This window comes from Buceros rhinoceros, unplaced genomic scaffold (genome assembly GCF_000710305.1).
Source record: "Buceros rhinoceros silvestris isolate BGI_N320 unplaced genomic scaffold, ASM71030v1 scaffold3578, whole genome shotgun sequence".
Taxonomy (NCBI): Eukaryota; Metazoa; Chordata; class Aves; order Bucerotiformes; family Bucerotidae; genus Buceros; species Buceros rhinoceros.
This window is the reverse complement of record NW_010427275.1, coordinates 51,894-56,496: the sequence shown is the minus strand read 5'-3', so window position 1 is coordinate 56,496 and position 4,603 is coordinate 51,894.

Below are 4,603 nucleotides of genomic sequence, written 5' to 3'. Positions count from 1 at the left end.
TGGCCTCACCAGTGAAGAATTTTTGAGAGTAATACGGGAATGTCATCCTCTAATGTCTCCCGAGAGAGTTGGAAATAAGGAAAGGGATGATGGATTTAAACACCCAAGAAGTGATGGAAGTAAAAGCAGCTGAGACATCTGCTTCCTCGGGCCCAGTTACTGTACGGGGATGCTCTCATTTCATGCCTTGGCAAAAGGCTTGGATCAACCTCCAGGGGACACCCCTAAACTGGCAACTGTACAGTTTTTAATGGAGGTCTGAGGGATACAGGAATGGATCGTGTGTAGCTGCTTCCTGGTTGCCTATCTGGACACTCCTACAAAACTGGTAGTGGCAGTACTGTAACTCTACAGATGACCCAAATCTGACTCAAGTGGTGTACTTAATTTTTTTAAAAAAATACTTATTTGCTTCTGCATCTGACTGTTGGCTTGCCAGACAGGAATCTTCTTACATATTTTGAAAAGGGCATTACATCCCCAAAAGAAACAGGCTGAAGATTACCAGAGTAGTTGTGGGAGGTGGAGGAGGAGTTGGGGGAGGGAAGTGGAGTTCATTTTTGGATGACATTTGTCAATATGATTGACGCATGCTGTGCTGCATTTACATACAGATCAGAACACTGAGAAGCACGTGCTGCCAAGTAAACACGAGTGAGCCCTCGAGCCCAGCCTCGCCACAGGAAAGCTGCTGCTCAGTGCTACAGCAAGGGCTCCTTCTTATCACTTAAGGATTTGCAAGGCGGGTGGAGACAGGGGAGCCGCCTACCACCTAAGCAATTTCCAGTGACGTGGCTTTTTATTGTTATTATTTGTTCAGACTGTAATTCCATGTTTCCCTAAATAACTACCAAGCACTCATCAGGCAGCTACTGCCTTTAGCTGCCTTTTGTGTGAATCTCAAGTGCTGCATTACTCCCCCAGTGCGTTTTCTTTCTCTTACAGTAAATCTGAGCATCATCTGTGTGGTGGGGGCGGCGATGGGATCTTGGGTTGAAAAGTAGAAAAGGTCTGGCTGGCACAGGAAGCCGGTGAGGAGTTCAGGGAGCATGGTCCTCTGGGTACAGCATCTTTCTGCACTGATGGAGAATTCATCAGGCCAGTTCTGGGACCCACAGCTACATCGCTCAAATTCAAAACCCAACCCATTACAGCTCTGTATTGCTGGGTTGAGTATTTTATTTTTAAACAACAGTTGGTTTATGACTTTTGTTTTCCCCCTCCTCTTTAGTAGCAATCTGATAGTGCTTTGATGACGGTTCAAAAGGAAATGCCTGTAATTTCCTTTGCAGGTTCTTGCCAGGTTCTGGGCTCCATCAGATCTCTTGGAAGCTGATGAGAGTTGAGAACACTTTCACCTGGCAGGATCCAACTTACTAGAAAACCTCAGAGTTGAAATTTCACTTGGGTTTTGAACAACTTAATGCCAGAACTACAAAGGGCATCAGGCTCTGGCTTCCCACATGACGGATCTCTTCTGTGATGACTTCCCACTGAAGACTTGCACACAGTCCAGCTTTTGCTCAGTGTGTCTTTTTTGAGGTATTGACTGGGCAGAAAATCTGACAGACTGGAGGAAACCTGGCTAAGAGTTAATCGTCTTTATTTAATAATAATTGGCAGTGGTGGTCCATACACCTACGGGTCCTTTGACTCTCAAAGGTTTGGGACGCGGTCATGCCTACTTGAGGAAGAAATTCCTGAAGTTCATTCATTCATGATCAGCGTGACTCAAGGGAAGCAGCTGACTCCTAAAAGGGCATGTCCTGTGTTTCAAGGGTTCTCGTTAGCAACCAGTCCAAGGGATTGCCTGCAACACATAAGGCTGAACTATTTTGGTACCTGGCAAGTGTCTCTGGGCGTGTCGTGGTGGTTGTATGGCTGCAGCAGTCTGCAAGAGGAACAGAGAGGGAAGTATTCAGATCTTGCAGAGTTTCAGCCCTGGAGGCATTGCATGCAGCTGCTAATGCTTGCAAAGTGGTTGGGTAAAAGGGCGTAATCGAGGGAGCTGTGGCTAGAGGAAAGTTAGTAGTTGCGACTGTAGGAGTAGTTGCCACTCTCAGTGGCTGACATTCTTCCTTGGCTCTGGTGAGGTTGGTGTCTTCAGGTACATGGACCTCTGGCAGGGCTTATTTGAAGAGCTATCTATGGACCAAAGCAAACCAATGACAGAAAAATTCTCTTGGCCATGGGCTGATGAATTGGTCATCATATGTACATATACCTAAGTATAGGCTAGATCTCGGTGGCCACAGGCTCCCTAAAGATGTCGGTTTTGGAGAGCTACAGCAGAGGAGGAGGGAGCTGGCGTTTCCCACACAGACTCTGCTGCAGCTTTTTCTTGAGGTTTCATAACAAAATTAAGCAATTTGTGTCGTGTGTTGCCATGGAGACTGTAAATCACTGTCACGCTGGGCTTCTGGGAGCCGATGTCTTTAATTGCACTAACCTACCCTGCAAATCCAGGGCTTGCTTCTGAGCTCGTTTACCTGCTGTAATGGCTTTGCCCTGCGAGCTCTGCCTCCAGGATAGCAGAGCTGGAACTGGGGACAGGGGTGTTAGCACATCGAGTATCAAATATCCGGGGTCAATTTTATTATGGTCGTATGCGGGCACATGCCTGCTCAGATGAACAGAAATTCTAATGATTTACACAAGCTGAGGTCTGTGCCACTTGCATTCAGGGCAGGTTTTGCAACAAGAATGAGGATTAGATACGCTACCTGCATGTAGTGGTGACCTGTTGGGGCTTGGTGGTCCAGTCACGCAAACTAAGCTGAATTTCTCTGTCCTTGGTGTTTTTATATTACTTGGTTGCTCGAAGGGGTTAACTTGGCCCTTCCACTCCATTCCCCTGTCTAAACAGGTAAATGGGGTTTTATGCAGTTTATTCTGCCTCCAGAAGAAATCCTTTTTGCAGAGGAGGCTTAGCCTCAGTGACACTCTTGGGTCAGCATTTATCTTTTTCGCTTGCCATTCACCCCAGAAGTAGCCACATTTCTGACTGTCTCAGCATTACGGGCTTGTGCTGTCAGAACTCAGATCTTGCTGGTGCGCATGAAGAGAGTGGTAATGATCAGCTTCCTTTCAGTGACTTAACCAGAGCCCTGACAGCATTCATGAGCGTGGGCTATGGATCCTTCTCTTGGCTCCTTTAAAATAAACAACTATATAAATTGTAAGATTATTATCATCAGAGCTTATTAATGTATTACCACATGCTGCTTTGTATTCAGACAATAGATAAAAATGCCTGTGCTTCATTTTTCTCAGTCGGATCTACAGCAAACACGCTTATTCTTGCTGCCATTGAGGAGGTCTGTGTCAGTACTCTTGCCAAAACCACATGAAAATCAGTCCAAGTCGTGTGCACTTTCCCGTAGTGACGTAACCAGCCAGGATGGAAACTCTGCTCACCTTTGGGAGTGTTTAAGATTTTCTAGGAGGTGACATATGTTGTTGTTAAGGCTTGATTTATTAGCTGGTTTAGATGCTAATCTTGTAATCTTGACAAGTCGTGAGATGTCCTCTTCTTGCTTTGGTTATCACGGCAGATGGAGATGTAGAGAGATTGAAGTACTTGGCTTTTGGAGGGTTTGCATTATGTACCCGCATGTTGAGAGCACAGGACCTGCCATCTGTGTAGCACAAGTGTTTCCATGAGCAGCAGAAGCAGTTCTACAGAAACATGTAAACTTGCAGCCTTGTGACCCTCAGTAGAAGTTTTCATCTGTTTGTGGTAGCGTCACCTAAAATCTGAGAGTTTGTGCTCCACAAAACAGCCTCCAGTTCTTGGCGCTCTTTTTTTTTTTTCGGTTCAGTTCTTGCTGTTCTCCCAAGGCTATATAATATTCAGTCTGATAGCCTAAGCGTAAAGTATGACCAAACTTCCTGAACCGATGGGATGCAAATGCCCCGATTCAACCCATAAGCATGTTGGGCAGAGTCACAGTTTGTACAATGGGCTAAATGTTATCCTAGTACTTTGGGGAACGTTTTGTGCAAGATAAACTCAAGGCTTCTCGGGAGCAAGTTAAAGGGGCCAGTACAAAATGTCATGAAAATGTAACACTTGTCTGCTGAGCAGTAGCTTGTGGGTTTGTGCTGAGGTCAAAAATGGTGCACAAGCGGAATATGGTTTTCGAATCCATCATCTGTCCTCCACCATGTCAGTAACAATCGGTCTTTCATACTGCCCAGCCAGAGCTGCTCTGCTGTGTAAAGAAGGATGGGCTGAAATCTTGGCCACAAAGCAAAGAATTGTCATCAAGTGTGTTGGGGAGGGGCAGGGTTTTAGCCAGGGTCTCTGTCTTAAAGAGGCCTGTGAGGATCGTCTTACCCGAGCAGGATTACACTGAAAGGAAACACGGTCTTCCAAGCAAAAATGAGAAATTTAGTGGAAATTCATGGGTTTCTATGCAGCCAAACATGCTGCTTGCTGATGTGTGATCTTGTGAATAGGAGAAATCTCCCCAAAAAAGGGGGTAAGAAACTTTTCCTTAGGATTATAGTGAGGAACTGCAATAAAACTGGTTGAGAATGCAGCTGGTCTTTGGTCTCCTTCTCCCTATCCAGCAGTTGTTGCTTGTAGTGGAAATTCCTG